At 44.2% G+C, this 13,099-nt stretch overlaps 1 long non-coding RNA gene across 2 annotated transcripts; it reads right to left on the bottom strand.

Moving 5' to 3' along the window:
• Nucleotides 1–6,597: 6,597 nt before the first annotated feature.
• LOC133371455 (uncharacterized) lies at nucleotides 6,598–12,948 on the bottom strand. 2 transcript variants are annotated; one of them, XR_009759323.1, is made up of 4 exons: nucleotides 12,785–12,948; nucleotides 11,535–11,684; nucleotides 8,492–8,596; nucleotides 6,598–8,296 (listed from the first exon to the last, which is right to left on the bottom strand). It is a non-coding gene; the product is annotated as an uncharacterized LOC133371455 (long non-coding RNA). The 2 variants fall into 2 exon arrangements; XR_009759322.1 differs by having other exon boundaries at nucleotides 8,492–8,570.
• Nucleotides 12,949–13,099: the final 151 nt, after the last annotated feature.

The following is a 13,099-nucleotide window of genomic DNA, read 5'->3' as shown; positions in this document are numbered from 1 at the left end:
ACCTGAACTTACAAGATCTGAACAGGGTGGTTCACGACAGATGTTCTTGGAGGTCGCTGATTCATAGGGTCGCCATAAGTCATCGTCGACTTGGAGGCACATGACAACAACAAAACCACTTTTTCTCCAAGGAGCTCAAAGTGGTCTCCACGGCTCTCCCCCTCTCCATTTCATCCTTACAAGAAGCCTGTGAGGTAAGGTAGGCTGAGAGACAGTGCCTGGCCCAAGGGGGCCCAGTGAGCTTTATGACTGAGTGGGGATGTCTCCCAGGATCTAGCCCAACACTAACCACGACACCATACTAGCTCTTACATTTATTAATAATAAATAAACGCATTTATTTGGAAATAAGCACCATCTCCTTTTGCTGTAGAAAATAATGATATATTGTTAAAGTACAAATAATAACATGAGGATCTATAATGATGTACATGCCCGGCCAGCCGCCCCCTGACTATATATTTTTTTAAATTGCACGATGCTGCAATGATCAGCATCCACCCTGGCAGGCGCAGCTGTTGATGCCAGCTCTGTTTGCTGCAACCCCCATCATCTGCCACCCACTCTGGGTGGTGGTGAGATCATCAGGGATTCTGGGAGTTGTCATTCAAAACACCTAGTGGGTACCAGGGAAGTCTGGGCTACATGATGTCATGACAGCATCCAAGCCACTTTGTGGTTCCCTGATAGCCTGCAATTGCCCAGCTAACTTTGCCTAGGAAGAAGACCCAGTAATGTGTGAGAAAAAGAAAAATGCCATCACAGCTGTTGTAGCAACAGATGGCAATGAAGAGGATTTTTAAAAAGCGAACATTGCACCATTTACAAAATTACTACGTTTGGGAATATTTTCAGAAACATTCCTCCCTTCCCCTCCCTTCCCCTTGACTACTTTTGACTGGAAAATTTGAATGGGCAAACAGTTCGTACCTTTTTCAAATAAATAAATGGAGGGGCAAAAGAGATGAGACACCGGAAACGCTGGAACAGGCTACCGACAGGTTTTTTTAATGTGTGTGTTTAGTGGAAAGGCAGCCACAGGGGCTATGAATTTTATCAGTGGTGCTTAAATCCTGTGGGGCATCCCCCCCCTCCGCTGAACAAAATCTGCTTCCCCTCTCTGCTTTCCTATCAATGAGTGAAAACCTTTTGGTTGGAAAAATGGGCCATCAGAGATCAAGCTCCTCTGACAGAATTTGAAGGCCTCCACAGCTCAGTTCCAGCTTTTTAAAAAGTCAAGATATTGCTTTATTCCGTATCTCCCACGTCATCCAGTTTGGTTCTTACAGTGGAGGCTGGTCGATTAGAATGCACAGAGCATTCCCCACCAACCTCAGTCTGCCCTTAGCCATCTCACACCTACCTGCATTCTTATTCCCAGCCAGCCCAGGGGATGGCACCAGCGAAAGCTGGTGGCTCCATGACAGTGGGGCAGTGGGATCCGCTCCAGGTTTTAGTCTGAGCTTTCAAGGAGCTGTCCAGGTTGCCGCCATTGGATGACTCTAGCTCTTACCTTCTTCTTCATTTGCCTCGCTGTTGCCCTTGTAGAACTCAGCAGGGAGGAGGAATATGGGGGCAAAACTGGAATTTGTCAGCTGCACCTGTCATTGGCTGTGGCTCCACCTACTGTTTGGGGTCCCCGCTTTCCACCCTATCAGTTCCAGTGGGCACTAACCACCACTAGGCCCTTATGAGCAAGGCCAAAGTCTTAAAAGCCATGCTGTTGTGAGGGACAAAAGTTCCAGTTTTCCTCTTTGAAATGAAAAGATCAGAATACTTTACAGGGAATGATGAACAGCAACCTCATTTGTACGTGTGTAGAATTTGTTTGTCTGCTCAAGAAAACAGGTATATCAAGAATGACAAAAAACAGCTATAATTTTGTGAACTGTGAAACCTATTTCGTGTACTCTTAAAAAACAAGATTGCAATGAATTTGCAGTCATAACCAATGTTGGGATTTGGTACTGCATGAGTACTCGGTACATGGAGTGCCTTTTATCAGCTGAATCTAATATACCAACTGTGACCCTATCTGGACAGAAAGAGTCTTGCTACAGTTATCCATGCTTTGGTAAGCTCCTGTTTGGATTGCTGCAAGGTGTTATATGTGGAGTTTCCTCTGAAAACTGTCCTGAAACTGTCCAGAACGGGGCACCAAAGTTACTAACCGGAACTGGCTGTTCTGGTCATGTCATGCCAGTACTTTACCATCTGTAGTGGCTGCCTGCCTGTCTATTTCCCAGCCCAATTCAAAGTGTTGAGAGCTGCCTTAAACTGAGTCGAACCATTGCTCCATCTAGGTCAGTACTCTCTACACTGACTTGCAGCGGCTCTTTCCAGGGTTTCAGGCAGGAGTCGCTCCCAGTCTTAGCTGGAGAGGCTGGGGATTGAAGCTGGTACCCTTTGTATGCAAAGAAGATGCTCTACCACTGAGCTATGGCCTAAACTTCAATGCTCTAAACAGCTTGGAGCCAGGCAACCTGAAGAATCACCAGACCAGAAAAAGGGCCTTTTCAACACGGGCATCGGGAATATGGAATTTCCTCCACAGGAAGGTTTGCCTAGCATTTAGCCCTTTCAGTGGCAGGTGAAGACCTTTTTATTTCCCCAGGTGTTTATCATTGTAAGATCTTCAGTGTGTTAATATATGTTAATATGTGTTTGCTGTTGCTGGTTTTAGTTCTGTTAGTTTTAGTTGGGCTGTGGTTGTTTTACTCTTGTTTGTTTTTATGTATTTTTTTTTCAATAGCTTTTATTGTAAAAAGCCCAGAGGATCTTCTTTAATTGGGCGTCATGCAAATGATGCAAGTAAATAAATAAAATAAAAAAATAATGCAGCCACCCTTCATGGAGACTAAAGCTGCAATCCAGTGCACACTTCCCTGGGAGTAAGCCCCATTAAACTCAATCCAGCTTACTTCTGAGTAGACACACATTGGATTGCAGCCCAGGGTTTCATATGCACCATACATTTAAAGCACGACTTCCCCCAAAGAATCCTGAGATCTGTAGTTTGTTAAGGGTGCCGTAGCTGTGGTAAACCACATTTCCCAGCATTCTCTTGGGGGAAGCCATGTGCTTTAAATCAGTGGTACCAAAACTTTTCCTCCCATGGACCACTTGAAAACTGCTAAGGGTCTTGGTGGCCCACTTAATTATTTTTCTGCCTGTTGTAGCAATCGTAATGCACTGTGTGAGATGCTGTATGATTTTGAATTGCATTTTTTTTGCTGCTTTTATTGCTCATGCTCTATCTTCTTGTATTACAATTTGCATTCCATAGAATTCAGATTGTAGTACAATAAAATGGAATATAAGAAATAAAAGAAGCAATAAAAATGCAACTAAAAGCCAGCATGAATATTCATTGTGGACATGGTGCAGACCACCTGAATGAAGCTTGTGGACCACTGGTGGTCCATGGACCACAGTTTGGGGACTCCTGCTTTAAATGTATGGCGTGTGCACAGGTTAAAGTCATGTTCAAGAAGGAGGCTTTCCCGATTATAGATAGATAGATAGATGATGATGTAGTGCCTTCAAGTCGATCCTGACTTATGGCGACCCTATGAATAGGGTTTTCATGGTAAGCGGTATTCAGAGGGGGCTTACCATTACCTTCCTCTGAGTCTGAGAGGCAGTGACTGGCCCAAGATCACCCAGTGAGACGGATGGACGTACGTACGTACGTTTGTAGGAGACTCTAAAAGACACTAATGTTATATCTGTATTTCAATATTGCTTATACTCACATCACAGATACATCACATTTCAGATAAATATGAATTGATTGATGTTGCTGATTCTGCCTTCGTCACTGCTGGAGTTGTGAGAATGAATGGTACTTTGGTGGCAATTATCTTAAACATGCTTAACTAGAAAATGTCCCATTGAATTTTAGTGAGGCTTCTGGGTAAACATATTTAGGATTGGGCTGTTCATGTTTCTAAATGGAAGTCTCTTCTTCTTATATAGTATTGAGAAAATCCACTTCTTTTCCTCCATCGTCTTGGCTGTAACTCTGGTTTTGTTGCTGGTCACCTCTTCTACAGTAGCACCAATAGTGCGGGAGATGTGGGCAGGCCCCCTGCACAGCAAAATGAATGTGCCACTGGCAGTGAAGACTGGTGGCTCCAATGTCAGTGGGGCAGTGAATCCGCTTTGGGTTTTAGTCCGAACTTTCATAGAGCTGTCCAAGGTGCTTTCAGCCACCAGTCTACACTGGGGAATGGGGAGAAATCAGAACTTCTTTAAAAAAGTGGAAGGGGTAGTGACAAAAAAGGACCCCAGTGATACTCTGTTGCCCAAAGGCCTGGACATCCCTGGGCCCAGACCTGCATATTACCATCTAAAGCAGTGGTTCCCAACCGGGGGCTGCGAAGTAATCCAGAGGGGGCCGTGAACAGTAAAGAAATGAATTATTTACTAATTTTTTAAAAAAGTCTTCACTCCTTCTACACTGTCTGCTTGCCACTGCCACTGCAGATAATGCCTCCCCCTTGCTCCAAACAAGAGGGGAGGCCTTTTCTGAAGCTCCAGAGCATCTTTCAGGCACACTAAGGGCAGGCATCTGCCTACAAAATACATGGCAGATGCCAAAGGAGGCTGAGGGTGGAGCTACCAGGAAGAAGAGGGGATTACTATCACTGATTCTCGTCTCCTTGCACTGCCGCTACTGGCAACGCCCTTGCTTAGAATGAGAGGTCTTTTTGTGAAGCAACAAGAAGCAAGCCTGCAAAGAAAGGCTGCTTTCCCCCTTCCTTCCTGGCAGCCAGCCTGCCTCCCTGGGGGGAGGGGGTCACAAAAAATTTTCAGCTTATAAAGGGGGTCCCGTGCTCATAAAGGTTGGGAACCACTGATCTAAAGTGATGGTGGTGCTATAAGACTATTAAGCCCAGAGTCTAACAGTACATAACTTTACCACTGTTCTCCTTCCTTGATTACTGACTGCAGCTGTCTTCCCTTGTGCCTTCCCTCATCGTACCTTGTCTGCTCACCTCCTTCCAGAGCTCCCCAGCACAGATCATTAGAAGATAAGAGAAGCCCTGCCGGATCCAGCCAAAGGCCCATCTAGTCCAGCACTCTGTTCTTGCAATGGCCAACCTGATGTCCACGAGAAGCCTGAAGGCAGGACCCAAGCACAACAGCCCTCTCCCCTCTCGCCTTTCCCAACCACTGGTATATAGAGGCCATGGCTGCAGGGGAACATTTTAGTCTTCCTGGCCATTCACTTGCAGGAGTCTTATTTCTCCTTCATTCAGAAGGGTGACTTGACAATATGAAATTGGTGAAATTATAGCATCACGGGGGCCTTGGTTTTAGTCTCTGAGCCAGTGCAGAGTGCAAAACGGTTGCTGTGCACTAACTCAGTTTCTGAGTGACGTACAAAGTTCAAAGTATTGGCAATCTTCTTCTTTGCACTTCAGACTCTTAACCAAGTATCCTATAAGAGGGGAAGCACATTTTGAGGCAATTCCTAACAATTGTGAAGTGCATCTGCATCATGACTGTCCCCATAGCCATGCCCCTAAGGAAATTGTTTATATTGGGATTTTTTATATCTTGCTTTTCTAACACACTGCTTAACAACATCACCTTAAAAACACAGACATTCAAAACAAAGAAACAAACCTACTAATAAAATCTCATAATTCAGTTTATGCATGACTGCAATCCTGGGCATAGTTACCTGGGCGTAAGCACCATCGAATTCAGTACAGGTTCAACTTGTAAAACACATTTGTGTTTTACAAATGGTCATTTGCTGCTGATTAATGGATGTCACAATACACTCTGTAACCAAATCATAAGAAAACCACTCATAGATTCTTTTCCAAGTATCTTGGTACCGTCATCCTGGCTTTCCCTTCTCATTAGGAGCTCTCATCTTTGAAGACTCTCCCTCCTCCTTTGCTAATTTTCCTGCCAAGGAATAAGTAGCAGAGATTCCACCTAGACATTGCTTCTTTTTGCCTAAATTGCATAAAAAAGTAGGAGAGGGATAGCCGTGTTAGTCCATAGTATCAGGGGGAAAAACACCCCAAAATCTATGACACTTTATAGACTAACTGTAATTAAGCTTTCTAGCATAAGCTTTCTTAGGCCAGTGCCTACTTCCTCAGATGCATGAGTGAAGAATCAAACAGGGTGGATATATTGTGTTGCACACACACAAATCACCAAGCAGTGCGAGACTTCCAGGGAGTCTTGTGCTTACTCAAAGTTTGGTTTCCTTGGAAAGAAGGTCAGCAAAGATTGTGGTGTATTTATGATATATGGTTTATTTACACACATATATAACCTGATCTTAAGATGGAGGGGCTCACAACATTAACACTCCAACAGATCTTGCTTGCCCATTAGGTTTCTAGGGAAGTCCCCAAATCATAGCTTGGGATTCAGCACAAAGAGCAAGCCTCTCTCTGCCCGTCCAGCTTCCAGATCCAAATCAGACTAACACACACAGACCACTTCCTGCCCCAGCCAGCTGAGGGGGGGAAGGTTATCCCTGTTCCTATGGCAACACATTTTTTCTTGACCAAATCATTACACATGTTAACGCAGCACTTGATAGACCTGGCTGGACCCATTAACTTATTAAAGGAGCTGGTTTGACTAGATTGGCAGGTTTCTCTGCAAACTCCATCTATACACATTCATAATCAGAGGCGGGAAAGAGGATCCAAGGCATCATCCAGACCAACCCTGCCAACCTATAACAACAGTGAGCTTCCTGGCCATTCAGTTACAGATCTGAACACAGGTCAGGAACACAAAAGCTTAGCTTCAAAACCATCTCAAGTTGCCACATCACTCCACATAGACTAAAACAAAACTGAACATGATTGTTTCTTTATTGTAAAATTTGATGTTATTATAAGAAGTATATGAAGTAGACTCTGGCCTCCAAAAGCTTATGCCATAATAAAAACAGCCATTAAAGTCCCACAGATTACGTGTTGTTGTTTTTCATGATGACTGAGAGACACCCTCCCCCAACTGTGACGAAATTGTTATTGTCCCTATAAAATATGTTGAAGATTTTATTTATATTTAATATTATGGAGGCTCTTGACTTACCTAGTTCAGTCATTTTTACAGATTTGCAGTCTGCTGGGACCAACTGAGACCTTGTAATCTGTTGCTCCAAAGAAAATGGGTGGAGCCAGGCTTAAGGTTTCAGGATGCAAGATAATACATGTCTATTCAGAAGTAAGATCCACTGGGTTCAGTGGGACGTACTCCCAGATAAGTGTGTATTGGATTGCAGCCTAAGTCACCTTGTGAGGACCACAGGCCCTTGAAGACAGGATCTAAATCCTTCATAAACAAACACATGAACAAACAAAGCACCAAGCAACCATGGAAACTGAAGTTTGGCACGCAAGAGATTAAGCAGTCCTTTGTTGCAGCTGCTGTTGTAACAGAGTCCATCATATGAGCCTGTCAATAATGCCTGGGACTGGCTGACCAGGACAGGTGCTGAGCCCCCTAGGGAAATCTGGGGGGGCTTGAGTCCCACAGCCCCCCTAAAGTTTATACCTATGAAAGTACCTGACTATAAGAAGGATTTTACGTTTTAAAAAATACATAATGGAGAAGAAACAGCAAAAAAGTCTTGTGGCCCCTTAAAGAAACAACTTTAATAGATTAAGCAATGGTTAAGCAGATAGCTAGATAATGCTCAACAGCTTAGATTAATTGAAAGGATCTAGTCCCTTGTACTTTAAAAAAAAATACTTGCAGAAACATTACTTATTGTCGTCACTTATCAGAGGATGTGTGTTTAGGCATGTCCTATAATCCTGTCAAACAAAAACAACAAACTTTGATGTTTTTCCTTTTCCTTACAGCCAGTTCATAGGAACCAGCTGATGTATGGAAAAAACCTCTCACACAAGTGGTGTTTTACGTAAGCTGTGTGTCACGTCAAAGGAGGTACTCGCAGAAAATCAGAATGGCTACTTGAGTGAGCAAGGAGCCAGAGGTCATCAGAAATCCACACCTCCCTATTCTTTTGGAGGACATTTGAATCGATGTCACAGTGCATTTGGCTTGGGTATTCCTCCACCCTCCCCCTCATTTATTCCTGCATTCCAAATTTTATACCATGCTTTTCAGCAGTACCCCCAAAGCAGCTTATGGCAGGGATAAAATACTGTGATTCCAAAAGCAAAGATGAAGAAGAAATGGTTGGAAATGCCAGTAGCAAAGTGCTGGTCTTGTGCTCCAGTCAACTAGGATCTTCGCTCTGCTTGTCCATTTTTCCTCCACTTAGATTGAAGCTTCTTCTCTAAGACCACAAAGAAAACATGCTTTGGTTAAGAGCTCAGCTGCTCGCCCAGACATGTTAATTACTCATTTGGGTTACTGATGAGGAACATATTCTACTGGGCTTTGTTCCTTTGAGCTTTTTTATTTTTATTTTTAAAGACATATTGGTGTTTTATCTTCCCTAAGAAAGCATCTTTCACAATTCCAGGGTTACCTCGCTCTCTGCCGCCTTTTTGTTTCTTTTCCAGTTCAGTCCAACGATAGTTGCTTTGTAAGAATGGTCCTTTTGAAGTCTGGGTAATTGATTGATAGAATAAAGCTGTAAAAACATACCAGGATGTCTTTTAAACATTCTCCCACCTTGAATTTTATTTTTAAAAATTAGGAAAGGGGCAATTTAACAGTAATTGATTTTAAACTATTTTAATGTTATATTTTTAAATTGTTATATCCCACCCAGGGACCTTATGGTGAAGGGAAGGTAATAATAATAATAATAATAATAACAACAATATTATTATTATGACAGCCAGTGTGGCATAGTGGTTAGAGTGTTGGACTACGACCTGGGAGACCAGGGTTCGAATCCCCACCCAGCCATGAAGCTCACTGGGTGGCCTCGGGCCAGTCACTGCCTCTTAGCCTCAGAGGAAGGCAATGGTAAACCCCCTCTGAATACTGCTTACCATGAAAACCCTATATATATATATATATAAATAAAATAAATAAATAAATAATGCCAACAAAAATAGTGGAAATATTAATGTAAATGTTTTCTGTTGCTCAAGTTTCTTTGACAGCCTTTGCCACACCTTACAGTGAGTCTGTGAGGTTGATGTGAAGTGGGTGGTTACTTCACAACATTTTGAATTAGCAGCATGGAATGCCCACTGTCTTCTAGCCAGTTAGATGAACATATTAAATTCTAAACATGGAAAGAGGGGGAAAGGAAGGGATTAGTTTCCTGCCTGCTAATGTCCCAAAGGCCCTGAAATTTATTTATTCAACCTGTTTGCAGTTTGCCCCACTGTAGGGTGAGATGGCATTTGGTGCTTTCCCAGAGGTGAACTGTTAGAGAGTCTCCCAAGGTGGCCTTATACTGAGTCAGACCATTGGTCCTTATGGCCTTTGCCCATAGAAGGGTTACTCTAGACCCTGTGTCATTTTTGTTGCTTTTGGATGTGGTGATGCTGTTCTTAGATGGGGCATTTTCTAGGGTTTAAGCTAGTATGACAGACACAGTCTCAAGTGCCATTCACCTGCAATATTGGAATGAAAGGCTATCTTAGGTGTTCACCCGAGAGCCAAATGGCTTGGTGTTCCTGTTTCCTGCCCTGGCCGTCCCTCAACTTGACACGTGCTGCTCATAAAATAAAATAAATCAATCCCAAGCCTCATGTTCTCTTCAGACAGCAGGCTGGTGTTCAACGGGACATGAGTGAGTGCATGTGCAGGGGAAAGGGAGTTGGTTTGGTGTTACCGTCTCCCTTTATCCCACCTGCTTATTTGCCAGGAACAGCCCCGGCCCTGACATGTTCCATCTTTTTCTTTCTCATCACATTTGTGGGCAAGAGCCCTGTTGCATTTTGAGGAAGCTCTGGAGTCCCGCGGGAGAAGGATCACTCAAGCGGCATGGCAGGCGGCCAAGTACAACTTGTTCTGAAATGCACTCTCTCTGAAAAGTTGCACTGTCAACCGACACACAAAGTCCGTTTAAGGGCAGTCGTTTGGACTGTTGATTAGCTGAGTTGTTACTTAGCAGCATATCCTCTGGGGCACACGATTTCTCTCCTGCCAGATTCTGCTGCTCTCTCCCTTTGTCTTTAGGTTCTCAAACTGTGGGGCAGACCAGCCAAGGGGGCACAGGACACCTGGAAAGTGATGGCTTTGTGCCTGCCTGCTATAGGGTTGAGCAGATCTCTCCTGTAACTGTCCTTACCAGTTTATCATTCCACGGGTTCCCTCTGCCTTGCATTCCGCTCCTCTGGAATGCCAGTGTCGTTATTTGCAACGTTTAAATCCCACCCATCTTCCATAGAGTTCAGGGCAATATACATGGATCTTCCTCGCTCTCTGTCCCGCCTCCTTTATTCTTACAACAACCTTGGACCTCTGCAAATGTCCTGTTTATTGTTCATTCATGAGTTGTACTCATGACGGATTATATGTGATTCCACTTTGAACACTGTTTGCGCCTGCAAACGTTTCATGGCGGACATACTGCTTCCTTTGCAACAGATGCGTGCCCCATAGCTTTCTGCTGAAATCCTATAACTTTTGATACCGCAAATGTTCCTTTTTGTTGTTCTCGTAGTCCTGCTTTTGTTGCGCTATAGAGCAAGAGTGCCCCTCCAGACAGAATAATGCAGTAACGTTGGGGAAGCATCGCAGAACAACTAATAAGGCAGAATGATGTGCGGATGGTCCAGTATAAATCCACCACTAGTGTACTATCATTGCCTCAACAGCATATTGCAAAATATACTTGCCCGTCCCCCCAAAAACCCACATCTATATGGAGGGGCCCTTTGTGAGATAGGTTAAGCTGAGAAACGGTGAGTGGCCCAAGGTCCCCCAGTGGGCTGCATGACTGCGTGCAGATTTGAACCTGCGTCTCCCCAGTCCTCATCCAGCGTCCTTGCTGCTGCAACATGGGGAACGGCTGTTACTCAGTGGTAGAGCTTCTGCCTTATATGCAAAAGTTCCTAAATTCAATCCCTGGCATCTCCAGGTTGGACTTGGAGAGAATCTTCCCTGAAACCCTGGAGAGCCATTGCCAGTCTGTGTGAACAATATTGAGCTACATGGGCCAATGGTCTACTCTGTATAAGGCAGCTTCCTATCTTCCTAACATGCAGGTCAGGGGTGTAGTGGTCCAGGGTCTCGGGGGGTCTTAGACCCCTTACTTTTGGGGGAGCAGGGTCTCTATGGCTCCAGCATCCCATGAGCCAATCAGCATGAATGGGGAGTGTGTTAGCCACTGACAAAAATCTTTTTACATGGTTCCTTGTACTTTCCTGCTGATTGCAGCCAATCGGAGTGAAAGGAGGTGAGTCAGCCACTGAGAAGACTCTTCTCAGTAGCTAACACACTCCTCTTGCATGCTGATTGGCTCCTATGGACACCTGTTGTTCTGGGAGAAGGTGCATGTGGAAAGGACTGAGGAGTGTGGAGATGGACAGCAAGCAAGTGAATGATGGGATGAGGCTCTGAGGGAGCATGGCATGACTATCATGAAGGGACCCTGCACTTCTGACCTTGTCACTATACTATTGATGATGGTGTAACTGGAAGAATTTCTAAAACTAATTCTGGAATCAGAGGACTCGTAGCTTGCCAGTGCTCTCAGTTCATTGGTATCTTTTCTGTGTTACCACAATGCACACGGCAGACGCTTTGATGAAGCCCTGCAAAAAAAAGAGAAGAAGCTATTTTGATGTGATTATATGCATATGATGGCATCAAAATTATTTTGGGACTGTGTTTTAATGAGGTGCACATCATGCACATTGTCTGTGTGTGGCATTTTACCAATCTTGGTAAACTTTAGCTGCAATTATATCAAGATTTTTTTGGGGGGGGAACCTCCAAAGTTTTACCAGTTTGGTAACCTGGGTAGAAAGACTGTATGTCAATTAGCCTAAGGAGCTGCAACAAACGATGCCTGCATAGTACTCCCTATGTGCAAGATTCAGAAATAAAAAACAGAGCAGGGAAAGAATTCCTAACTAACACATCTGTTCCATTTTGGAAACCAAGTAATTTGGAACTCTGAAATCCAGGGAGAAATTTGGATGAGGAGAATTTTGGAAGTCCCCCTGCCTAAAGGCAAGCAGAGCCTTCTTGTACTCTCCAGCCAAATTTGGTTGTTCGTTCTGGGGGGGGAAATCCTCACTAATTCACATTGGATTTATGGACATGACTGACTGTCCCCCCGCTTGCTATTTCACCCCAACTTGATTGGGAAAGAACTGCTACATTCTTCTAACTGCATTTCCCTGTGTGTGAGTTTAGGGGTTCATGTATCAGAGATGTCTTTTATTCCTCTTTCTAATGCTAGTGATGGAGTATCCCCTCTTAGACACACACACACTCCTTTGATCATTGTGCATGGCAGCAGGGTACCTGCATACCATCAGGTTGGATGCAGATTTCCATCATACTTAGAAAAGACCTTACCTCAAAACGGAGATTGTAGAGTTGGAAAAGGTTCACAAAAAGGCAACCAGAATGATCAAGGGGATGGGGAAAGGTTGCAGCATTTGGGGCTTTTTAGATTAGAGAAAAGGGAGTCAGAGGAGACATGACAGGAGTGTATTAAATTATGCACGGCATGGAAAAAGTAGATAGAAAAAAGTTTTTCTTTGTCTCTCAACAATAGCGCTCGTGGACATTCAATTAAGCTGAATGTTGGAAGATTCAGGACAGAGGAAAGAAAGGATTCTTCACACAGCATGCAATTAAACTATGGAGTTCCCTTCCACAAGAAGCACTGATGGCCACCTACTTGGATGGCTTTAAAAGAGGATTAGACAAATCCATGGAGGATCAGGCTATCGATGGCTACTGGCCATGATGGCTGTGCTCTTCCAGCATAGTCAGATGCTGTACACTTCTGAATGCCAGTTTCTGGAAACCGCAGAGAGGGAGAGTGCTCTTGTGCTCAGGTCTTGCTTGCGGCCTTCCCATGGGCATCAGGCTGACCACTGTGAGAACAGGATGCTGGATTAGATGGGCCACTAGCCTGATCCAGCAGGCTCTTTTTATGTTCTTAAGACCCCACACTGCCTGGGTGTTAAGGTCAGCAGGGGAGGCTCTGTTG

This window comes from Rhineura floridana, chromosome 16 (assembly GCF_030035675.1).
Source record: "Rhineura floridana isolate rRhiFlo1 chromosome 16, rRhiFlo1.hap2, whole genome shotgun sequence".
Taxonomy (NCBI): Eukaryota; Metazoa; Chordata; class Lepidosauria; order Squamata; family Rhineuridae; genus Rhineura; species Rhineura floridana.
Note: the sequence above shows the minus strand (reverse complement) of the source record. Positions and strands in the feature narration are given on the sequence as shown.